The 26897-nt window shown below is 39.1% G+C and overlaps 1 protein-coding gene across 2 annotated transcripts in view; it reads right to left on the bottom strand.

Annotated features, from left to right (window-relative positions):
- The window catches only part of LOC150081028 (uncharacterized), a 59716-nt gene extending 34383 nt beyond the window's left edge, over positions 1-25333 (bottom strand). The window contains exon 1 of one of the 2 annotated variants that reach the window (XM_090381329.1): positions 25087-25333. The gene's annotated coding sequence lies outside the window, so the exon portion shown is untranslated. Of the gene's footprint in view, positions 1-15495; positions 15689-25086 lie in introns of those variants that run through there. The other variant, XM_090381330.1, reaches the window with a different exon arrangement.
- Positions 25334-26897: the final 1564 nt, after the last annotated feature.

The following is a 26897-nucleotide window of genomic DNA, read 5'->3' as shown; positions in this document are numbered from 1 at the left end:
TATTCATGACGTCAAGTCCAGCGCCATGAAAAATCACAGACAGCAGGTTGCTGCATGAAACATCATCGCACACACACACACACACACACAAATTAATGAGGACATCTTTAGCCCAGAACTCATCCGTCAACCAGTCAACCTACCTACTCCAACTAGTTCTGTGAAACTGTTTCTTGTTCACAGCCATATCCAAATCAAACTTGTTCGCGAGTGCCAATGTTCTTTAGAAGAAGGAGTTCCTGGATATCTCTAATCTAGAGTTACCGATGTGGAATGTAGTCTTCTGTCTAATAGCCACCACTGGAGCGTGACGGTCAATATGGCATAGATCAGGGGTGGCCAACAAGTCGATCGCGGCTTTAATTCGATCAAGACGAATTTTAAATATATATAAAAAATAGATTAATCAAAATCTAAATGTTATTATTATTATCATTATGCGCCCCACTGCATACGCTTGTTACAAATCCGTTGAACCACATGACCACTCTTGTCGCCGCGCATCCGCTAGGCTTGTCTAGTGAAAATTCACGCAGTTACGTTGAGGAGAGCACAGCGTGTGTGTCGAATTCTTATTTGGCTTGCTTAATATTAATAACTGGACAGTGTTAATTTTATACCCTTTGATTTAAAATGAATACAACGAAAAAGAGTAAAACGTATCATTTTCATCAAGAGTGGAAATTAGAATAATTTTTTGTAATGATAAAAGAAAAATGTTGTTTGATTTGAAATGTTTCAGTGGCTATATCCAAAAAAGAAAATTTAGAAAGGCACTTCAAAGCGCTCCATGATAAATACCAATCGGATTTTTCGCCTAATAGTGACATTAGAAAAAATAAATTAAAAGAACTTAAATCCAGATTATTCGCACAACGAAATTTCTTCGCGACACCTAATTTACAATCTAAAGCAGTAACTGTAGCATCATTTAAAGTGAGCCATCTTGCAAAAAAGTGCAAACCATTTTCTGATGATTAATTCATCAAAAACGCATTTTTCGAAATAACAGATTCTCTTTTTGAAAATTAAGAACAAAAATGGAATTAAAAGTGCCCTTCAAGATCTGCAATTATCTTACAATACTGTGAAATATGCGATGCATCGAAAAAATGAATAAAAATATGAGCGAACAATTGCGTGCTCATATTGCTAATTGTGTGTCCTTTTCTTGACAACTGGATGAATCTACAGACGTCAGTGATACAGCTCAATTGCTCGTTTTTATTCGTATGGTTTTCGATGATTCTGCCACTAGAGAAGATTGGTTTGGTTTGGTTTGGATTTTATTGGCGCATTAGCAACGAAGGCTATAATGCGCCAAGGCCAGACTAGAGAAGAACTGCTGGGTATGGTTTCGTTAAAAGAAAGAACTAGAGGTCTTGATATATTTAACACATTCAAAAATTTTTATTGGAAAAATTAAATCACCACTATTTAAGCTCGTATCAGTAACAACAGATGGAGCTAAAGCAATGACATGGCATCTTAACGGATTCGTCGCATTGTTCCAAAAGAATGATGAATTCCCAGATTTTTTGGTTTACCGCTGTATCATCCACCAAAGTGTTAGCCAGCAAAAGATTAAATACTAAAAGTATTATGGACTTAGCTTTCAAAATCGTGAATTCCATCAGAGGACAATCTCTTAAAAGGAGACTGTTCAAAATGCAACTCGATGAAAATGAACCAGATGTGAAGTGGCTGAATCGGAGTAAGTTTCTACAGATTTCGAAATTTGCTGAATGAAATTAAAAAAATTGTTGATCAAAGGGGAGGTGATTATCAGCAGCTGCAAGATACGGTGTGGTTGTGTGATCTGGCTTTTTTGGCAGATTTTACCAGTAAATTAAGTGATCTGAATTTGGAATTACAAGGAAAAAATAAAAATGTAGTGTAGGTGACATGATTAGTAGTATTTCTGCATATAAATATCAATTTTTAGCAATGGCTAAGGATCTTAAAGAAAAAAAATTCGATCATTTTGCAAAAATGCAAGATCATTTACAAAAATATCCTGTTTTTGAATTTAATAGTGAGAAATATGTTTCTGAAATTGAGAAAGTTGTGGATGATTTTGAAACCAGATTCAGTGATTTTAAAACAATTGAAGACATTGTTTAATATATTTTTTGTCCATTTAAGGTCGACTAAGATACGAAACAAACTGCAGAAAAAATCGCTGAGATTTTTCACACGGAGAAAATATTACTTGAAAATGAAATTATTACATTGCGAAACGATATCTTCCTAAAAGCCAGGTCATCAGAAAATGACTGTAAAAATATGCAGTGAATTTTTAAATTCCTGTTTTGATTCCACATATCCAAAAAAAAAAAAAAAAAACAGACGAAGAATCGCTCTACTCTTACGGACTTTAATACAGAAGATTCTTTATGGTTGGCCTTACCACAGTATATCCCCGCATAAATTAAAAATTTAAATACGTATGAATCTAAAATAAGAATTCTGAATTGTATTTAATTTTAAAATTTATAAACAACATTTTTCAATATGTGTTGATTAACCTTTTTAACCAATGTGCAATGAACTTCTTGAGATGGTAGATCGCGGCATATTTTTAAGAAAAAAAGTCGATCGCATCACAAATTAAGTTGCCCCCCCCCCGGCATAGATGATCCGGCAGGTAGGTTGAACCAGTGAAGATATGGTACAACAGTTTTAAATCAAGAACAGTTCGTCGAGTTTCCAGAGATTGAAGCATTGAAGGGGTCAAAAGACGGACAACTCGCACGGTGAGATTAGTAAAAGGACGAATGTACGAGGAAAGACTGATTATGTGGGCTACCAGAGCTTCGCAACTAAGCACTTTAGCAGGGACCTCTGAGAGGGATTAGAAAAAATGAATGAAAATGGAATTTTCACTGTTATACAGAATGAAAGAACTAGGGGAAATAAATTCAAATTATAGGAGAAGCGGTTTAGATTAGATTGTAAGAAGTTTTCTTTTAGCCGGAGAGTTGTTTATTACTGGAACAAGTTGCCTCCCGCGGGTAGTTGAGGCTGACAGTATGAAGAAATTCAAAGGTCAGCCGGATAGTTAACTATGTGAGAAGAAAAGCGCATAATTTGTTTTGTGTTTTCTTATCCACTTTTTTTCTTTTCTTTTTTTTTTTTTTTTGGCTGGTGCATCAGAAGCCTATGGCTTCTTTTCGCTGTATGGCTAAAACTAATAAAATTTCTATTTGTTTTTATACATTATAAATAATATATTATATTATTCAAATACAAAAATAAACTAAAAATCAATTAATAAAAATTTATTTTTTTTAAACTAATCAAATAGGTGCAACCCAGGTGCAACTGATTATACAATCTAACAGCCCTATGAAAAAATTGATAATATAAGTAAATGGATTTAGCATAATTTAATTTAAACAGGCGTATTCTTTTGGTTGGCGTTCACATGTACTAAGTTAGTCGATCTCATGCAGAGGATACATCATTTTTTTTTTTTTTTTTTTTATTCCTGAAGCAGATAAACCATGGAATACATGTTCTTTTGGTCATAATATAATAAATAAAATTTCGGTTTCTAACGCGAGCCAGCCAGATAAAGCCACAGGTTATTATTATTTGGTTTTTAGGAGAATTAGCAACTAAGGCCATATTGCTCCGGGGATATGCAGTAGTCATTCCCTGACCTTTCCGCATCCTCCGTATTTGGTGGTGACGGGCTCGAACCCCGGTCTAATCAAGAAGCGTGTGCTACGTACTGCTGCTCCTGCCCACCTGGCTACGGAGGCGCCTGATAAAGCCAGAGGAGTTTAAAAGATAGAGAGAATACAAAAACAAAGAGAATACTGTATTTAGCAGTCACGTGAGGTATATATACAGTGCTGTAGTCATTTTTCTCAACCCTTTCTCAGTTTCATCGCCACACTGATTTAAAAAGAAAAGTGAATAATAATGCTACATTCCAACAAAAATATTTGTAAATTTTTTTGTTCAACTTACACAATTAATATTTAAATTACACACTGCCGTTGACATTGAATCGCTTGGTACTTTCACAAATCACGAACATCATATTAGTGTAGCCTTTATAATTGCAAGATTGTACGACTGCATCTATAATCATACATTCGAGCAATTTAATTTGAGTATTAAATTAAACTGTTTCATTCTGTAATCTGTCATTGTAGCATTCACTATATTCACAGACAAGCGAATCACAAGGCTCAAAATAAGTTTACCCACAAATTTTAAAATAAGTTTACCCACAAGTCTGCTTGTGGGTAAACTTATTTGAAAGACATCTCTTCCTACGATTGTGCGATGAATACTTAAATGCAGATTGTAAATCACTTTATTAAATAATGTGGGGTAAACTGATCGTGTTTCAAGAAATTCTCTTCTTGACTTACATTAGTTTAGGTAAGATATTAATAGTATGTATGGAAGTTAGATTACTGTTACCAACTACGACAATTTCTGAATTGGCCAATATTCGATGTTGTTTTTCTTTCCGTTTCCGTTTCCCTCGGATTCATGAGTTTAGACTCACGAATCCCAACTATAAGCTTATGGTGTTGTTCTTTCCTTTTATCGTCTTGCGATTTACTCTCACTCGTTGCAGAAATAAGCTTAAGATGTTTTCTTCTCTCGTGATCCCTTGAGGAATCGCACACATTCAGCTTTTCGGACGCGATCTTATTTTTGTCGACTGCTACTGACATCTTTAATTCGGCTTTCCGGCACACTTATATCACCAATCGTATCTTGTTTTTCATTTTCTTTTATTTCCTTACACTCGCTGTTCTTTAAAGTGTTTTTACAATGAAGAATATTTTACTTTGTTTTTCTTTTAATTAATTTTTTTAATAATTTTTTTAGCATAATTTAATTTAAATTGTATTTTCTGGTTGATGTTCACATGTACTAAAGTTAGTCGGTCGCATGCAGAGGTTACATAATTTTTTTTATTTTATTTCTGAAGCAGATAAACCATGGAATACATATTCTTTTGGCCATAATATAATAAAAAAATAAATAAAATATTCGGTTTCTAACGCGGGCCGGCCAGTAGATTCAGAGGAGTTTAAAAGATAAAGAGAATACAAGAACAGCACTGTATTTAGAGTCAGTAATCTACGAACTGGTCAAGGCTTTTTAAAAATAAATTTTTGAAAAAAAAATTTTTTTAAGTCGCTTTTAGCATTTAGATATGCACCCTTCTGCCCCTTTAATCTACTTTATTATATTTATTCTTCAAAAAATTGGCTGTTGACGGAGCCTTTCTTCGATAGTTCTTTGGACTTTAGTGTCCAAATTGAAATAAACTCTTTTGAAGTTTTTTCACCTTATCAAAAACACAAATCATCGAAAATTCTAATCTACTAGTTGTTTGTGGAGGACAGTGATCATCTAAATTTGTCTTTGTTGCATCCTTATATCACGATTTGATGTTGAGTAATTGTTTGAGTGCAATGTACATAAATTGTTCAAGTATATGTCTTCTACATAAAAAAAAAAAACCTTTATAACTGTATATTGGCGTCTCCGTAGCCAGGTGGGAAGGAGCAGCAGTGCGTACCACACGCTTCTTGATTAGACCGGGGTTCGAGCCCGTCACCACCAAATATGGAGGATGCGGAAAGGTCAAGGAATGACCACCGCATATTCCGGAGCAATATGGCCTTAGTTGCTAATGCTCCTAAAAACCAAACAACAACAACATAACTGTATATCAATTGGTAATTTCATAATGTGTAAAAAAATTATTTTTTCCTAATCCTCCATTGTCCGCAGGAGATCTTGTTATGTGGAGGCGATGTATAAAGAAATCTTGATGGCGACATGTAGGCGCGTTTCATGAAGCAAGATGATTCCATTTGGCTCTTGTTCCGGTTGCTTGCGTTTGATGCTTAGATGCGGTTCAAGGTTTCAGCATTACTGTTCAGAGCTAATTTTGGCCCAAGACCTCGTTATAATGACCACGGAAAAAAACGGTTACTATAGAAACTTTTCTGCAGAAATTTGGGGGTCGACATATTTTCGCTCTGTGAGACCGAGAATGCTTCCACTACTTTCTTTATCACTCAGCTACAACTGTTTAGAGTGTTCATCGTCACCATAGGCATTGTGATGTGAATTTTTTGTGATTGTAATTATTGAAATTAAAAATTGAATCATTGGTCGCGGATCCGTTTTGGACTTGTCAACAAATAGTAATAATGTATGAATTTTAACAAACAAAAAAAAAAGAATAAAAAAAGAGATTTATGTTCGAACCGAGAACATTTCTTTTCTATGCATATGACATAGTGTACATTCGTTCCTCCGATCAGCGGACAGCAACAAACGTAACACCCATGTTTTAGCTACAATATACATTTATACCCATATAGATAGTCTATGTGATATGTATGAAAAAAAAAAGAAAAAAAAAGAATAATAATTTCCGGATTTCTGTTAATTCGATTTTAATGAAATTTGGAAAGGCTCAACAAATCGTTTTGAAAAAGCCAAATATAACCAACTCTCTCTCAGCAAAGAAACGAAGCATCAGGTGCGAGAGTGCATAAGTACTTGAGTGACCGGGGTTCAACCCCGTGACTGCTAAATACGGTGCTGTTTCTTGTATTCTCACTACCTTATTTATTTATTATTATTGCTGCTCTTATATTATTTCTCCCTGATTGGGGGTTCCACCTCGTGACGGGTATTGCTACTAAGTACACAGGGTGGTGGTTGTTATGTCTGATGTTACTGTTGGTCGAGGAACTCTCTGACTATCCTACAGGTGTTCAGGATTGCGAATTTCTGGAGTTGCATGTAGATGTTCGCTGGGAGACCTATTGCTGCCAGGCTGTTAGGTAGGGTCTTTGGCACCATACCTGTGGTTGACACGATGATCGGGTTGGTCGTTACTTGTTGCATATCCCACACCTCTTTGATCTCCTGTCTTAGGTTGGTGTACTTCCTGGTTTTTTCCACATGGGTTTTCTGCTGGTTGCCAGTGTTGGGTACCGCTATGTCAATCAGATAGGTAGCCTTTTCCTTCTTGTCCACAAGGGTTATGTCCGGTCTGTTGTGCGGGATTGTCCTATCCGTTATTATGGCGCGGTCCCAGTACAGTTTGTGGGTTGAGGTCTCTAGTACTGACTGGGGTTCGTACTTGTAGTACGGTACACTTACTTCGATCAGCTGGTATTTCCTTGCTAGTTTCTGATGTATTATTCTGGTTACCTAGTCGTGCCTATGAGCCACGACCAGGTAGCCAGAATAGACCAGGTAGCCGCTCGCGAGCCATGCATTGGAAGCAATTTTATCTATGTGACCCTGATGGAGATCACTGTAGTGTCTGCCATGGATTGTCTTCTCTGCCCATCTTTCTAGCTTCGTTTATACCTCCTGGTTGGAGGGGGACTCCTCGCTTAGGTTGAGTGGGGTATACTGCTTGTCTATCTTCCTTATGGCCTGGTGGAGTGCTGCTGTGTGTTTCTGGAAGTAATCTTTCAGATTAACTATCGCTGTCTTCTGTTGCTCAGTGAGGTTTATCAGGCCTCTTCCTCCTTCTTTCCGGCCAATTATCAGTCTCCCACGGCAGATTTCGGGTGGCGTTGGAGACTCTTGTTCATCATTGTCCTTGTCTTTCTCATGATATCCTCCAGCTCGGTGTTAGTCCAATCTATGACCACCAATGAGTATGTCAGCACTGGGACTGCATAGGTGTTTATGGCTTTAACTGTGTTCCCTCCATTCAGCTTTGCTTTCAGCAGGCTTCTGAGCCTGTGATGGTATTTTTCGGTCAGGCAGGCGTTAATTTCCTTGGGCTGTAACCGCTGAGCCTGCATCATCCCCAAGTATTTGTAGGCCTCTCCCGCTGCCATGGCTTCGATCTCTTTACCAGTCTGCAGCTGGTAGTTTCGGTTGACTAATTTTCCCTGGTACAATCCGTGGGTCTTACATTTGTCTAGACTAAATTCGATCCTAATATCATTGCTGAATTCTTCTGTGATCTGGAGTAGTTGCTGAAGGTGCTTCTCGGTTCCCGCGTAGAGCTTGATGTCATCCATATACATCAGGTGTAGGGTGTACAGGTTCTTCCTTCCTTCTTTGAGGTTATACTTGCTACTGTTGAGCATGGTAGATAGCGGGTTAAGTGCTAGACAGAACCACAATGGGCTCAGGGCATCTCCCTGAAAGCTTCCTCTCCTGATGGGGATTAGCCTGGTTGTGATGTTTTCGACCTTAATGGTGGTACTCCGTTTCGCCATCGTTTCTCCTAGGAAGTTTGTCACTATCGGATTGACTTTGTAGATTTTCAGCGCCTCTATTAGCCAGTTATGAGGCACGGAGTGGAAGGCCTTGCGGTAATCGATGTAGGGTGTGTACATGTTGCAGCGCTTCTTGTATGCTTGCTCCATAACCGCAGCATCTATGGTTAATTGCTCCTTCATCCTTTGCTCAGTGGCTTTCATCCTTTCTGCTGTTCGGCCATTATGCTCTGGCTCTCCAAGTGGTCTGTTATCTTCCTGGTTATGCAGCTGGTCAGGACCTTGTACATTATTGCGAGGCAGGTAATTGGCCTATATTTCGCCGGGTTTCTTGTATCTTCGTCTTTAGGCTTCAGATATGTGATTCCTTGAGTGAGAAACTTCGGGATTGTTTCTGAGCCTTATCATTTGGGTGAACTGCTCTACCAGGTGCTTGTGTGTGCAAGTGAGCTTCTTGTACCAGTAGTTGTGGACGTTATCTATTCTTGGAATTCGCCAGTTGTGAGAGTTCTTGATCGTCTGTTTTACTTCTTCTTCCCGAATCTCCCATCCTCTCATTTCTTGTACGTCCTTGGTTTTCTTGCGTTCTAGTTCTATCCAGGTGGCTCGGCTGTTATGTTTTACTTTCCTGCCACATATGTTTCCCCAGAAATCCTCAATCGCCTTCTTCTCGGGTGGTCCGATCCCTTGTTTCCCGTCTTCTCAGAGATTCCTGTAGAAACCTCTTTGGTCCTCATCGAAGATTTGGTTGTTTATTGTCCTCTTGGAGCTCTCTTTGCATTGACGTAGTTTCTTGCTGAGTGCAAGGAGGTTCTGCTTCAATGTGTCCAAGTACTCTCCTATTCTCTGATTTTTTACCTGATGTTTGCTGTGGACGCTGTCTCTCTTGAGGATACTCTTCACTTTTCAATTAATTTCTTACTCCTATTGCCACGTTGGTACTGGGTCAATTGGCCTATCTTGATTCTTAATTCTTCTATCTTCTGCTGAAGCTTTCTTTCCCAAGCTGGTGGTTCCTTCTGTTTTCGGTTCTTGTACGTCCTCTCGCTTCTCTTCTATTAATCCTCGTGGCTGCTACCGCAGCACTACACGGTTGTGTGGATGGCCTCAAGTGTTGCACCATTGCTGTCGAGGTAATGCGGTATTATGTGCCGATTCAGGTGGTCTGTGACTATTCGTTCTATCCGAATAGACAAGGTTCTATTCGGAACCTTGTCTGTCCGAATAGACAAGGTTCTATTCGGCCTCTGCTTCGATATCACCTTAGTCTTTGTGGTGTCCATTCCTTCGAATTCTGTTAGGGCCTTCTTCCACTCGTCCTCTATTCTGGATATTATGACCTCGTCTGTTTCCACTTCAGCTGCTTCAGGTTGTATTTCCTCTTGCTCTTCTGCCTCTGGTTCGGCGGTGGTATGTTCTTCCTCCTCTGGTTCCATATTCTTTATCCTTTGTAGTTGATCGCTCAACTTTTATTATTGAATAAAATACACATTTTCATGAAATTTTATATTTGGGCCTTTTAGAAAGTTTTGTCGGGCCATTCCAAATTTCATTGACATCGGACTAATTCAAATCGGAGAAATCCAGTTATTATTATTATTTCTTTTTCCCCCCTACTCATATAAAAAACCTACTCCCAGTCGACGGATTTTTATGAAATGTTATATTTGAGCATTTTAGAAAGATCAATATGGCCATTACAAATTTCACTAAAATCGCGCAAATAGAAATCCGACAATTATTATTTATTTGTCCGTCCGCATGGAATAACGCGACTCTAAGTGAATGGATTTTCATGAAATTTTATATCTTTGCTCTTTAGAACGGTTTTTTGACCCTTCCCAAATTTCATTAAAATTGGTCAAATCAAGATCCGGCAATTATTTACTTTTTTCATACATTTTACATAGGCTATCCATATAGGGAATCGAGATTGGTGATAATATCGATTCCCTATATGGAAAATGAAGTTCCAGTAAAGTGAAGGTTAATGGGCAAGATATCGAAGAAGTTGATGAATTTGATTACTTAGGGTCAAGAATAAATAAAAATAGTGACTGCTCAAACGATGTAAAGAGAGGACAAGCAATTGCTAAAATTGGTCGCCGATCTGATAAAATTATGGAGAGATCATCATGATCTGCTCCTAAAGACGAAGCTGAGAATCGTTGATTTGTTAATTTTTCCAGTTGCCACTTATGGATGTGAAGGTGGAATCTGAAAAGAGTTGACAGGAAGAAAATTGAGGGATTTGAAATGTAGTGTTACAGGAGAATACTGCGTATTCCTTACTTGGATCGAAGAACAAATGAGTGGGTATTGAATAAAATTGGCAGGCCTAAAATTCTTGTTCATAGCATCAACAAAAGAAAACTCAAGTTTTTTGGTCATATAGTAAGTAGGGAAACCTTTCTGTTGAAGAATATAATGGAAGGAAAAACCGAGGGGAAGAGGTGCAGAGGAGCAATTGCTCCTCTGCACCTGCAACTAGATGGAAGGATGGGATCACTGAACTTCTGGGCATGACACTTTGCGATGCTGCTTGTATAGCACACGATCGATGCAGTTGGAGGAATTTGCTGGTGGCCACAACAGCCCCTCAGGGAACTATGTGACTGGAAGAAAACACATAGCGTACATTGTAGCTGAAGCACCAGATGTTTGCTGCCATGCGCTGGCTGGAGGAATGAACTGGACAATGTGACGGATGATCATAAATGAAATTTTCTTGGTTTGCTCATAAAAGTCGTTGTTTTTTTTTTGTTATAAATCATGAATTATTTACTATTTGCTGACGCACCTGAAATGTAACGCACACAGTACATTAACTGAGTTCTAGTTGTGGGCGATAAAACAAGACCATATACAAGTATGTGTGGTTGACAATTTAAAATATTAAGCTCGATTTTTTTAACCAGTTTTTATATATTATACATAGAACAAGTTAACGTAAAACTTCTAGCTCAGTCCTATTACGAAGAATTGTACTGTGCACAGAAAATAACAAACTAAGTCATGGTTCTGGAATGCATTTCATGGTCCATGAAAGGATTGTGATTCAAATCGCAGTCCTTTCATAGATCTGCAAATGCATTTCACAAACATTTCAGTGTATACTATTTCCCGTTGTCACAGTGCAAATCTGTACCTTGACATTGTCCATTGCTTAGAAAACAAAGTTAGTCATCACGATGTATCCGTACTGCAAAATACTGCATTTTGCCTTGCAGGTACATACAAAGTTTGTACAAGGTTTGTACAAGCGAAAATGAAAACTTAGACTAGAAGCATCCTAAAATTTTCAGGATCTTTTAGTACAAATAAATACAGGTGTCCTGGAAACCCAAAAGGTGAATTGAAAAAATTCATTCTCAGTTAATGTTTACCTCGGCATTTCATATTTTTTGAATGAATCAAAATGATTAAATGCGACAAACTTTCTCTTCACGAAATACCGCGTGTTTCTTTATAAGCTATTGACAGTTTTCGAAACGTGTTCGGATTACATGTGCTCCTTTTACCTTTCGGCTCATATCCTTTTGATGTCGCCTAGCAACAGATAACAATTGATAACGCAGCGGTTAAGGAGACTCCTTCTAAATTTTCTTCAAAGTCCCTCAGTCATCGACACCGAGATAAACCTGTGTTTCTGTTGAAAATGCGCAGTTCCTGTAATAAATATTCTTTCCCCCCCATACGCATGTAACTTGTTTTCAGTGCTGCTCTCTCTCAGATTAAACTAAATCTGCGACAGGCAATTATTTTGCCACATATTTCACAAAACTTGGAACAAACGAAATGGTAGATATCCTCTATTCTTATTTGAGTGGACAATCACTAATTCCTATCGGATTAGTTAATGAAAGGGTAGAAAAAAAAAAAAATAATAAAATAAATAAGTTAAGTAGAAGTAATGGAGCATACTTTCCGCTTTTTCAATGTTATGAATAATAGAATCTATTGCGGTCTTGAAACATGATTGAAATAGGCTCCATCCTTTCTATTTCTTTCTCTTGTACTGAAAATTTAGTTCGGATCAGATAACAAGTACAAAGTTATGGATGGCTACACATTGTGATTTCATAAGAAGGCCTGACGTAGCCGAGTGGTCAAGGGCGAGAGTGCATAGCACGCGTTCCTTGAGAGGAGCGGGGTTCGAGCCGGTGGCTGCTAAATACGATTAACATTTGTATTGATTGATTGATTTATTGTAAACTCTAGTGGTCGTGCCGGAGTATAAACAAAAATCCTTCATTCAGTCTTAAAGCAGACTATAAAAATGTAACTTAAATTTTAGCCTAGAGAAAGAATAAAATAAAATACGTAATTTTGGAAACAGATTTACGGACGGACAGACGTCCGTCCGCATCTAATAACTCTGCTCCTAGTAGATGGACTTTTATTAAATTTTGTATTTGGCCTTTTTAAAAATATTTTTTGGCCATCCCAATTTCATTAAATTTGAACCAAAAGAAATCCGGCAATTATTATTTATATATTATTATTTTATATATATATATACACTTTTTTTTTTCCCCGTTCGCATGTAATAACTCGACTCCCAATGGATGGATTTTGATGAAATTTTATATTTCGCCATTATATTTTAGAGCGATTTGATAAAAATCCTGCATTTATTAATTATTTATTACTTTCGTGCATATCACAATGTCATAGGCTATCCATATTATGTATATTGTAGCTGTAGCACTGGATATTATGTTTGTTACCACGCACTGATTGGAGGAATGAATGGACAATGGGCGGATGCGCAGAAAGTATATGTTCTAGGTTCGCGCATAACACTCGTTGCTTTTTGCTTTTTTTTTTTTTTTTGTTATAAATCATCAATTATTACTATTTGCTAACGTGCCTGATATTTAATGTACATTAACTAACTTATTTTAACTTTAGTAAGAGTTTTCTCTCCCTCAGAATCAGCATTGTCTCTTCAGAGAGTTCAGTAGTACAGTATTACCATACTCTTAAATAAAGAAATGTTTTTATATTTAGTTAAAATATACGTAATATGTGCATTAAATGCCAAAGCAATTAAGGCTATGGGACGTCGTTATATTGTGCCTGTAAGTTATTTTGATTTGCTTGTTTGCAGGATGAAAAACCGGAGTTTCTGGAGGAAAAAACAAAGAAAGAAATGCTCATACTGTCTACTGTTTTTGCATGCTGCTTTTATGATTTTGTGGTCCCGTTAGATATTGTTGTAAAGGTGAAATTGTTTCTAATTGAGAGAATTAAGATTTCTTTTTATTACCCAAGGTTCTTTAATAGTTCATGTCCAAAAAAAAGATATGACAAATATTTCTTGGGAAACTTTTCGCTCAAAAATGAACATGGAAAAATTAAGAAATTATTTTTTTTTTTTTCGTTAACTATCTTTTCAAAACTGGAGTTGGGGAAATATGCAGATAAATATGACAGGTTAAACCAAACAGAAAACCTTTAGAATTAAACCCGTGTACTTAATACTTTTAATGTAATTCATGATATGAACTGGATATCTCTCTCTGCCATGCTTGGACTGTATTGACTTCCTGTTGTAAATTTCTTCTGATTGCGAAAAATTGTTAGCGAGAAGACTGAAAACTTACTTCCGTTTTTATTTATTTATAATACCACTTGGTTTTGCAGTTTGCTTCTTCGCAATCGATTAGCAAAATTATTTTTCTTCTGTTAGAAACGTCTTGCAAGAGATAATCCAAGGAAACTAAAGTAATCTTCGCACTCAACGCTGAAACTTTTGTTTCGTCGGGGATAATAACCACACTGCACGAACCACGCGCTTTCCTGAAGGCCGTATACAGTCGAAACAGGATATGGTAATCGCTGAAGTTGACAGGAGAGTACTGCTGAATATTCAGTATCGGCAGAAAATACAGAAGTTTCATTTCGTGGAGGAGGGAGAAAGTTTCATTGAAACGACTTGCTCAAAAGATGTAATGTGAGATAAAGGAGAGTACATTACAATGTGTTCGAATTAAGTTGTTTAGCAAAAACTGATATTACATACACTTTGTACAAAGTAGCGACGTTCAGTTAGCACTAAATTTCATCATCAAGGGTACTAAGCGGGGATCTAATAATATTTAGTATCAGAAATTAATTAAACTGATGGTTTGAATAATTAAACTAATTAAAACAGGAAGAAAAAGGATAGGCGAGTAAAGACGGATTGAGAGAGAGTTCATTTGAAAAATGTACATAGGCCGCCGTAGCCTAGTGGTCAGGCGCGCGGGTGCATAAGTACACGTGCCTTGAGTGACCGGGCTTCAAGCCCGTGACTGCTGAATGCAGTGCTGTTTCTTGTATTCTGTGTATCTTGTAAACTCCTCTGACCGTTTGGTCGTCCCGTAGTATAAACAGAAAATTTATTTATTTATATAAATCCTAAACCAGTGCGCTTAGGAGGAATATCCTCCTGGTAGAATCGCCGTCCTTCCCGCACCGGGTGGAAAAGACACGAGTTCGAATCTCGTCGATGACGTGAGGAATTTTTATGTCTTTTTCACAACGTGGCTGAGTTAGTCGCTCTCAGGCAAGGTTAGCATGGTTTTTTTCTACCAGAAACTCGGGTGTTTCGTCAAGCAAACAACAAAGCAACCACAACACGCAACTTACAGACATACATACGGAGCGATATGAGCTAAGTCGCTGATGCACTAAAACACAAACAACAACTAGGAGGAATGAAGAGAATCGGACGATGAAACTGGGCTAAGCCTGGTTCTGTTTCATTCTAATTGGAGAAACAATTATTGATGGTGAGACTTAAATAAGTAAACTCGAATGACTAAAGGCCGCCGTTGCCTAGTGATCAGGCGCGCGGGTGCATAAGTACACGTGCCTTGAGTGACTGGGGTTCAAACCCGTGACTGCTGAATACGGGGCTGTTTCTTGTATTCTGTCTATCTTGTTAACTCCTCTGACTGTTTGGTCGTCCCGGAGTATAAACAGAAAATCTATTTATTTATTTTAATTACTGAAAACGGTAACTGATCAGATAAAGTGCCCAGAGACAAGGCCTTATATACCACTAGAAAAAGATGACTTGGTTCAAATGTGAGGAAAAGAGTCTAAATTGAAACTGAGTTCTACAGTAGAGGTTTCATGGTCTCAAGAGTCTGGGAAGGATAATACATCAGAGATTATGACAGCTAATGTAGAGAGCCTAAGGAACATGCCAGTAACAGTAACCAAAAACTAGAAACTTTATCTGAGAATATGCGTCTCAAACCTTTGAAGTTGTTGAAACTGATTCTGAGTGGGAGCCTTGGGTCTACTTGATTTCTTACGGCAATGCGGGGAGTTTTTATCAGGTCAGCGATATTAGAGGCGTCAAGTCATCCTGTCATCAGTCTGGCCAGTGCAAGAAGGTTAGCTGCTACAATATGTTTTTTATATGGGGTTACTTCGAAATTAATGTAGAGTTCGGCCCTAGAAATATAAGAGATAAGGAGGTGATTATCACTTTATATAAGGCAACGGTCAGGCCACACCTTGAGTACTGCATACAGGTCTGGAGGCCTCATTTTAGAAAATGATGTAGAGCTGCTGGAACGAGTACAGAGAAGGGCTACGAGATTGGTGAATAGAACAAAGGGTTACTGTTACCAAGAAAGCCTTAAGTTCTACAAATTCCTGCGTCTGGAGACTAGGCACGTGCGAAGTGATCTGATTGAGTTGTATAAGACCTTGAATGGTTTGAGTAAGTTTAATGCTATTGAAATTGAGGAAATACAGTAGTAGAACAGATGTGCGGAAACGTCTTTTGTCAGCGGGTGGTTGACTGCTGGAACAAACTTCCATCTGTTGTTGTTGTTGTGGAAGTTGATAGCTTAAATAAATTCAAGGAATAACTGGACAAAGTTTTGGAGCGAATTGATGGGTGAAATGGAATTTTTTTTTTTTTTTTTTTTTTTTTTTTTTTTTTGGCCGATGCTTTATAAGCTTGTTTTTCTTGCATCGTATGCCTCTAGTAATGCTAATGCCCAACGAGAACTAAGTGAATTTACGATGGCGAGAGCCAGAGAAACATAAGAGTGCGAAGTGGAGAAGTAGAAAGAAAGTATCGGAACGAAACGAGAGGAGTAAGTGCTCAACTCAGGAAGGAAATAAAGATTGATTTAAAATACTTAAAATATCATACTGATAAGTCTTAAATTGCCCCTACGACTTCATCATCATTACGGTGGTAGGTAAGTAGGTATTGGATTGGAATCTTTTTCTGGCGAAGGCGATTCCAAGTTTTTCAGTGATTTCGGCGTGAAGTAAGTTTGATCTAAGGAGATTTCTTGTTTCCTATCGATGGCCAAGGTTCTGAAACATAGACCGGGTGTAAAAAACCCGAGTTCGAATCCCATCAGTGCGGGTGGAAAAGACCCGAGTTCGAATCCCATCAATGTCGGCGGAAAAGATCTGAGTTCGAATCCTGTCAATGACGCGAGAAATTTTTATGGGCCTTTTTAACAACGTGGCTGAGTTAGTCAGTCTCAGATAAAGGTATCGAGTTTTTGCATCCAATACACAGACCAAGAACATACGCGCTTTATAGTCATATTTATGTACGGCGCAATATGGTATACGTTGCTGATGCGTCTAAAACCATAAAACAAACAATTATCCAATTTTAAACATAGGATGAAGTGCGCTCTATTGAAAATTCTTCTGATGTATGAAGTATTGGTTGAGAAAATCGTTTTGTTGGAGAAGTGCCACGTGCCTTCAGAGGAACGTGGCACTTCTCAGATGTTTTAATTCTGGCATATGTGCATCGTTCTTATGTTTTTCTACTCTTTTTGTCCAGTCTTCAGTAGGATTTACCTATGTACGATGAATTACAAGGAATATTAAAGGTGATAAACCAAACCACTAGTGTTGGACAGTGGTTGGTTACTTTTGGAGAGCATCTGTTTTTGATTGGGTACCTACACAGAAGGTATGAACGTTGTAGGTCTTGGCCGCTTTAGTAAAGATGTTGGTGCAACCTGGGATGTCAGGAATGATGCGCAAATACTTGGAATCCATTCTCTTCGATCACGAATTATATTGGATATGCTTCATTCTGACTTTATTTCGTGGTGCCCATTTCATATTGAAGTACTGAAAGTAACACACTACAAGGGCTCTGATAACTTCTATCTTTCTTTAGTAATGATGGAATGACCAGAAGTTCAGGATCTGTCTTGGGCCTATGGGTTTTCTGTAAATTGCCCTATTTAGACTTGCTCTGGTATGTTGCAGTGGTGGTGGCGGCAATTATTATTATTGTCAATGAGCTTCTGCACCATGTGGAAAAAGCCTAGGTTTTCGAATCTTGTCAGTGACGCGAGGAACTTTTATGAGCTATTTTTTTTTCCCCATACTATGGCCGTAGTCGGGTCGACTAATGTGGACAATGTATTTTTCTCCTTGAAACTAGGTTTTTTCCTTCCTGCAAAATAGGCGAACTGATCAGAGATCACACGCAATATGCACACAAAATAGACTTGGGTGTTATAAGCTACCGCTTGGATAACTGTAACTTCAAAATATGTGATGCGGTGTTCCCCCCACCCCCAGTTCAATCCTGAAGTTCATTTTGTGATGGAAGTTTGTTGAGACTATGGAAGAATGAATGAAGCTATTTTTTGATGATTCCAGACGAGAAGCACGTCATCTGCGTATCTCATCCATATTTTCAGCTCTAAAGGTTGTTGATAGAGGAATTTATCTTCTGGGTGGCTGTTAAAAATTCGTTGTGGTTCAGAAATTTATTAAAGCATACCAGTATGCTAGTCCACATTAACTTAATTGCTTCCCATAGTTGTTGGAAATTGGATTGTTCTGGACCTCTTCTCCGAAGGGGCCCATTCCATTTCATCCCGCAGGTGCTCGGTCGGATAATTTTTTTTTTTTAATTTATTTATTATATTAGGCAGCCCTGCCAAAGTTTGGCAAAACCGCTGTCGAATATACAGATAATTGACATAATTCTAATATACTCCCTCTCCTGTTTTTTTCCAATTACCGAGTGGGAAGACCCGCTACGACGGCACAAAGATATATATATTAAAGCAACACAAATATAGATACATATAGAAAACAGTCCAAAGTCCAGGTTATAAATAAGCCCATTTCAAATTATCTAGGGTCATTAATTAAGATGGCCATGGTAAACCCTACCAAACCACAAAAAATAGAATCTTTTAACGTTGGCGTATGGCTCAATCTACACCTTTTTATCTCTGCATCACAAGGAATTGCTTTCCACAGGTGCTGAATAAGGAAGTCTTCACGACCTCAAAGAAATCTTCAAGAATCTACATTTCAGTTTATAAGAAAGCCTGTACCACAAGGAGCTGCGCTGCCTAGAACAAAACTACCAGCTGAGATTTAGTGATTGGGGAAGGCAATGAGAGTGAATTTAGTCCACCACAGTGGACTAAATGCACTCTCATTTTCATGGAACCCTGTTCAGTTCTGTATAGTTTTTCAGTGATTTCGGCGTGAAGTAAGTTTGATCTAAGGAGATTTCTTGTTTCCTATCGATGGCCAAGGTTCTGAAACATAGACCGGGTGTAAAAGACCCGAATTCGAATCCCATCAGTGCGGGTGGAAAAGACCCGAGTTCGAATCCCATCAATGTCGGCGGAAAAGATCTGAGTTCGAATCCTGTCAATGACGCGAGGAATTTTTATTATTCTGTTGGCAGAATCCATTCACAATGAACACACTGCAGACATGAAGGAATGCACCTGATTGGAAACATTTTCCAGATAACTTATGGTGTCCAACTGTTGCTCCTTGGCTGCGAAGTCGCCAGGTTCCGGCACCCAACACACACACACACACACACACACACACACACACACACACACACACACACACACACACACACACACACACACACACACACACACACACTTGCCGGCCTTGGCCTTATGCCTTCTCAGATGCTACTGCGGCATATAGGGAAAACCCTGGAGACCGCAATTAAAACAATTACACCTTAATCTTGACTTGTTGCTCTACTGGTATCAAGGAGCCCAATGTGTACTACGAAACCACTGCCTACAGCTCCTAATCCATTATACGCCCCCCGCCCTGCATTGTTAACACCTGGCAGGATGGGCCATGAACTCATGCTGTTTTCACCATATTCTGGACCTCCTATTAGCTCGAATCAACGGGAATGGGATTCGTCAGAGCAGGCAACATTTTCCTAATCCATCAGTATCCAGTGTTGGTTTTTCCGAGCTCATTGCAACTACTTTCTTGTTTTATTGCTGATAGCAGTGGAACCCGGTTCGGTTGTCGGCTGCAGTATACCCGATTCACGTCACGGTAAAACGAGTTGTGCGTTCTGAAATACCTCTTTGGATGCCACTGTTGTGCTGAGTTGTTATTTGATTGATTGTAACCTTTCTGTTACCCTGCACAAGTCTTATCAGCCTCCATTGGCTGGTTGTTGGACCAATGTCAAAATCATCATTCGTCTCTTTCTTGGTGATTCCCTCTTGATTCTCTCTCTCTCTCAGGGTACCTCGGGATATTTTTTTTTTTTTTTTTGGCTGGTGCAGTGTAAGCCTCAGGCTTCCTTGCACCATATAGCTAATAATAATAATACACCTGAGATATACTCATACGTGCAAACTCCAGCAGCGTTGCAGTTTCCTCAATAGTCATACCGGTGCATCTGGCACCGACTACCATGCCATGTTCAAAGTATCTTAAACCTTTCGACGTACCCATTCTTGCAGTGAATTGCACGCATACAGCATCCCTACGTACCTGCTTTATATCGCATGTACGAACACGTGATACTGAGTAGCGATCAATTCATGAAAGGGAAGAGTATACCGAATAAAGTGCCACTCAGTATGTATTAAATATTTTCATTTTTGCTTGCACAAAAATACGGAAGCGTATGACCATCAGCACTTAAGATTTATATATTTACGAATTTTATTTAAATCTTATATTAGTATAGCTCCTTTATCCACATTTATCATTATTTTCAATAAATTTAACATTTAAAAATATTTCTTGACAATGTCTAAGAATATGAAAGAGGTTGTTTATGCATGGGTACTGCACTTCCATCATTTCTACTACCCAGGTAGTATGAATGCATCGTTTATTCATATCTCATATTGTGATCACCTTCACAACGAGTTGCCAAGGTATTGCACTGCTTTGAATAAGTAACGCTTGACCAGTGGAGAAGACTAATGTTACTTATTCTCGGCAGATGCCACCACCCAGCGGCGCCGTTTCGAAGTTTGTTGGCTTACTCATCGGTGGGTGGGCAGGTATCTGATACTAACCAGAAACTTAGCACTTCATAACCATCTAAACACATATTGTAGCTCAACTGGACAAACCAGCATTGATATCACGACTTCAACTAACGATCTACGAACGCAGATCAGTGACTGGAAAACTCTGGACTGGACACTGAGTGACCATAGGGTCATTCTCTTTTACCTCTCTCTCAACACCCCTCCTGCTGCCCTCAGTGCTAGACCGACTGACTTTGTGCGATTCTCAACTAAAATGATCGACTGGAAAGCCTTTGACGAAGCAATCAGGCGCGACTTCCCAGATCACTCCTGTTTTGAGTTAACAACCCCGGAAGACATGGTCGAAATGATCCAAAATTCTCTCACGAAAGCCGCTTACTGTTCCACCACCAAAAAGAAGACACACCCGAGGCCCTGCCCTTGGTGGACAACTGAGTTGTCTTGCCTTGGAAAAGAAGTACATCGAGCAAGAAAACGATATCAAACCCACAGGGTCTGGTCGGCCCCAGAGGTTGAAAGACTCCACATGGAATATTTAAGAATAAATAATCAGTTGGTTGGTTGGTTCTTGGGTTTTATTGGCGCAAATAATCAGTACACCATGCCAATAGCTAAGAGAAAAAAAGAAACTTGGATCTCTTTTGTGAACGAATCGGGTAATGCTAACCCCTGAGGTCTCCTCTACAAGATCGCTAGAGCTAAAACCTTTACTCCAGATGTATTCGGTACAATCCAAACGGATGCTTCTTTCTGAAACCACCAGTTGGGCTGATTCAATTCATACAATTCTGGACAAACTCTTTCCCCATGAAAACCCCTCAGAAGACCTGCCAGAACATCAGACCATTAGGCGACAAAACGGTGTATGCAACCCACCAGACATTGCTGACCCATTCAAGATGAATGAATTAAAGATAGTACTCAAAAAGATAAATTTTAATAAAAAATGTTCTGGAACAGACTGTATTGAATATGTCTTCATCCAACGATTCTTTAAATTAAAATCTTACCTCCTCCTACTTCTGTTTAACAAATACCTCTCCTCCTCTCAGTTCCCTAATGCTTGGAAGGTGGCTCGTCTTCGTCTCATCGCCAAGCCCAAGAAACCACTGACTGAAACCGGTCCTTCAGGTCCATTGCCTTGCTGGCCAACCTTGGGAAAATTCTTGAGAGACTGATGTCCTATAGGGCTACAAACCTCCTGCTGTTAAAATACCTGATACCCCTGCACAGTACAGCTCAACCCCGGGTAGATCCAGCGAGGAGGCCCTTTCGGACTTAGTCCTTCGTCTAGAGACTTCCCAGTCTAAATATGAGCTGGCCGTGTTCTTCGACTTTGAGGGAGCCTTCGACAGAGTATGGTGGGAGGGTACCCTCCAATGCCTCCGTCAAGCAATTGTCCCGCCAATCTATACAAGCTTTTTAGAAATTACTTTACTGAACGCACCATTATCGTCAAATCCAAGCATCAACAGGTCTCCAGACCTGTTCATAGGGGGTTCCCCCAGGGTTCGGTCCTGGGCCCCCTAATTTGGAACAAGGTCCTACAAAGCTGGCTGAACAATGCATTTGAAAACACAAAAATAATAGCCTTTGCAGATGACCTTACCATCACTGTTTCAGGTCGATCTCACTCAGTAATTGAGACGAATGCTCAGCGTGTCCTCGACCATCTAGCTTCCTTGGCGAGGCTACACAAACTCCATTTTAATCCAGCAAAATCTAATGTGATCATCTTTAAAACGAAGCTTGATATCAGAAGGCCCCCTCGGGTCGGATCGATGGCACTCAGTTACCACTTATCCTGAAAACTAAAGTCCTAGGAGTAGTTATAGACCACACGTTGTCATTTCTTCCCCACCTCCAGCACTTGAGTGCAAAAGTAAAGAAATTCACCGCATCCAGTTAGGATTTCCACATGTGAGTGGGGACTGTCTCGCAGGACACTCGTCTTATACTATAAAGCTGTATTATTGCCGATTGTAACTTATGCTGTCGGGGCCTAGTTTCACCGAGTGACTATTGATAAAATGCGAAAGAAACTAATTAATACAAAGAAGTATGATCCTTGTCACCCATCGGTTCTGCCGCACTGTGTGCACGGCGGCCATTCAAGTCATCGCGGGGACAGTCACGCCGGATTTGGCTGTGATCTTCCGAGGCCTTTGCTTTCCACTGAAGTAAAGAGTCCCGACCTCCATACTCGACATAGAGCTGAACCTCGATACTGACGTCAAGCGAAAAAAGACTAGATGTTACAATGAACTTACCAATCTGTGGCAGACCAGATGGGATACCTCTACCACTGGAGTAGTAACTAAAAAATTCCTCCCGGTCGTAACCTTTGCAACGTCTAAAACCACCATCTCCTGGTTTTCATTGAATCTGGAATCTACATACGTTGTCGCCGGCCACAGTTCTCTTAACGACAAGCTCCACCAACTCGGATTGATCAATACAGATATCTGCATCTTTGGCAATGAAGAAAACTGGTTTCCACATCCTTTTCGAATATGATCTATATGAAGAACAAAGTGAACAACTAAAGACAACTGTCTCTAGCTTTGCAACTGACCAACTGGAGCAACTTATCTAGAACACTGAGAAACTCCCCTCCTTCCAGTTGTTTGCCAAGACTGTCTTTTTACGGCGTCGTATCCTGTCGGCTAACACTAACCCAGCAATAATTAATTCCCATAATTCCATCATCATTATTATTCTTTTTTTATATATTTTTTTCTTCTCCTCTCTCCGCGCTCTGCTTTGGTTCTAGGGCTGTCTTTGGAGCTAGAGTAGCTCTTCTCTGCACGCCTTCCTCTTCCCGTTCTCCGTGCGGCATGAAAAACTTTTTTTTTTTTTCTGCGTTCTGCTACTCTCAGGCCAGAGCAGCTCCTCTTTCTTCACAAAAAAAAAAAAAAATAAAATAATAATAATAATAAATAAATAAATAAATAAAATAAAAAAATATTTTTATTATTTTTTCCCCCTCTCTCTCATTCTACCCTGGATTGGGACTTCTCTGGGCCGGGGAAGTCTCCCTCCTCTCTTCCCCCTTCCCCCTCTTCGTCTTTAGATATTTCTTCTATTTCCTTCCTGGGAAACTCGTTCCTCAGGGAGGCTGGCGAGCAGATAGTAGGGGAGGTTGTGTATTAGCCAAAAGGCCAATACACAACACAATATGATAGGACACACATTTACACACAGTTTTTATTTTCTTTCCTGTCTCTCTCCTGTGCGGAATGAAAAAAAAAAATAATTTTTTTTCCCTTCTTCTCTCTCTCTCTCCTTTTCCTGCCTGTGCGGAAAAATTTCCTGTGCTAGTGGAATTTTTTATTTTTTTACACTACACAGAGCGTGTTAAAAAAAAGTACAAAGTAACGAGGCGGAGTTGAACTTACGTTCTAGGCCCCCACATATATAATACATACTTCATACTGGGTTGTCACTATTGCAATAACAGGGTATCTACCTACCCACCGATGAGTAAGCCAACAAGCTTCGAAACGGTGCCGCTGGGTGGTGGTATCCGCCGAGAATGAGTAACATTAGCCTTCTTCACTGGTGAAGCGTTAAATATTCAAAGCAGTGCAGTACCTCGGCAACTCGTTGTGAAGGTGATCACAATATGAGATATGAATAAACGATGCATTCGCTACTTGGGTAGTAGAGATGATGGAAGTGTGCCGTACCCATGCCTAAACAACCTCTTTCAAATTTAATATTAATAACCTACAAGTTGACAACGCTCGGGAAGGTGTACTACAGAAATCAGAGAGCAGCCAGTTTAACATATCTGATCTAGATCAGACGAACTGACCCATTCATAAAGTTATTGCAATGAAAAAAAAAAAATATAGTATTCATTATTTTTGGATCGTAAAATTATAATTTAATTCTGATGCAACAATTGTAATATGCAAAATGCATTATGAAATTTATACATTTTAATGCTACCTCTATGTGACTGATTTACATAAATTATATCACATGCGTGTATATATATATGTTGCACATTCTTCCATATGTCTGCTTCTTTATCTTATATGGTGTTAAATGATAATAAAAACTTATTAATAATAAATTTATTAATAACACTTAAGTGCGAATAAGTTTATCGGCTAGCCATTTGATGCAACGTGCTTTACTGCAACGGTAAATTAATTTATTCATCCTCTCTGATAGCCTCTTTTAGCCTTGATGACAAAAACCGCTTTTGCTGGTCATTGTATAAGATGCATAATAGTCGAATGCAAAACATAGGCACATGGAATTCAAATTCATAACATTATTCCTTTGCAGGGGTGTAATGATATGAAAGCGTATACGCAGTGCATTTGATGAAATAACTATAGTAATGCCTAAGTCCACCTTGCAAAAAGTGGGATGTGCGCTAAAATGCCTATTTGCATTGAACTTATTTATCAACAGACATTTTAACAAGCCATTCATCCATGTGCCATGTGAACTAACTGTTGCTGTGTTTACCAGCATGCAGGGTCATAAACAAGACCGGATCGCAATGACAATATGTTGAAAAACCTTACCTCACATCATAGCTGGTGAGACCGGACAGCCTCTTCTCATTGCATCAACCGGAGCTTTTTTTCTTATCGTCGTTTCGGTGCTGGAATAAGTGTGCGTTCTTCTCTAAAGATATTACATCTAGCGGATGGAGGCAGCGTGCACACAGTGGTAGTTTCTGATACGGGTTCTGCGCATGGGTGTTGTAGAGTTATATGCGTCGTTCGCTGCTTAACAGAACATGGCAAACACTGGGGAAGAAAATGCATGGAATCGTAATACAGCTACACCGAACCCCCCATCCCCTCCAATAATGATGAGGAGTGTGTAATATATGCGGTTTATGGGGTTAATAGCATCAATTTGTCATTTTGCATCAGCAGGCCTACTTGTTCTCTCCTCCTCCTTGTTCACCGTTTCCTAGGTAACGACTGTTATGAAAGCATATGCACAGTGCCCCTGTGGATCAGACGTAAATCGCGCTGTTGCTAGTTAGAACATGGTGTGTATACTATAAATGAGATAATGCCTTTCATTATTATTAGTAACTCAGTACAATAATCGTTAGTTTTCTTTGGATTGATTTCGACTTTTTTTCCCTTCTTCTTTTGATATTACAGGCTGCTTATACTTATAAAGGACAACACAATACTCCACGTATTGGATTTACTCATCTTAACAAACCGCTCTTTGATGCTTTTAGTAGTATAGGAATACAAAGGGTCATTGCCTTTCACATATCATGTAATTGTATTTGATATAACATAGATGTTATGTGCGTTATAATTAGTATTAGTAAGGACAAATTATGTGAGAAAGCGGATTTTTTCCGAATCAGAAAAAATAATAATGATAAAAAAATAAACAGAATCTTCGTACAATTCCACAGGAGGTAACCATCAAATTAATTCCGCTTTGAGTTTAGCCAGACTGACTGCCTCGGCCACTTGGGAGGAACTTAATCTAGTATTCAACGACCCGCTGCCCATAGGTGAACCTCACGAGATCCAGTACTTTTGTCATTCCCTGATATTTTATATATGCTATGAGGAAAAACGGACCTTCCTCATTCCATTTGGTGAACCCCTTTAGCGCCTTATACACTCGATCATACTCCCCTTAGATGTCTAGTTGTCAAATTTTGCAGTCCTCTTAACACCTCTTAAGCCGTTCTTCAGTATGTGCGTCGATTTACACTGATTACTAATCTGGTTGCCCTTCTTTGAACCCTGTGGAGAGCGTAAATGATGGTGCTTTATATTATATTATTTATTTCTTCAATACCTTTCCTATTATCACACCATTTACTTTAACATTACAAGCTCATTGTACACTTTTTCCCTTTATGTTGTTTTTTTCTTCTTTTTTCGTATTTTGCTGTCCTGCCTCCTAAGTGAAAGTGTGTGTGTGTGTGTGTGTGTGTGTGTGTGTGTGTGTGTGTGTGTGTGTGTGTTGGGGCTCCGCACGGGATTCTTTTGAATGGTTCCAAACTCGCTTTGGACGTTCAGTACGTGATAGTGGAGGTTGTCCACAGTTATCTGTGTCGTTGTGGCCCACCTCCTCGAGGTGTAGACCTGGATGGGTCTCCAAGTGATCGCTTTCCTGGTGGCAAGTGGCCAGGAACAACTAAACAACACTTATACTGTACAAACACAAACATTACACACTGGCCTTTTACAGAGTTCTGTATTCATCACAGTGTACTAAGGCGGAGTTGAACTGATGTTCAAGTGCCGCCCTACGTGAGTTACTGTACATGTCTCCTTGTATGCCTAAACGATGAGGGCTTGGGCTATGTGCAGAAATCTATGAAAAAATAAGTAAATTGAAGAGG

Source organism: Mastigoproctus giganteus, chromosome 9 (genome assembly GCF_048544385.1).
Source record: "Mastigoproctus giganteus isolate SK-2022 chromosome 9, ASM4854438v1, whole genome shotgun sequence".
NCBI lineage: Eukaryota > Metazoa > Arthropoda > Arachnida > Uropygi > Thelyphonidae > Mastigoproctus > Mastigoproctus giganteus.
The sequence above is the reverse complement of the archived record's forward strand: the minus strand, read 5'-3'. Positions and strand labels throughout refer to the sequence as shown.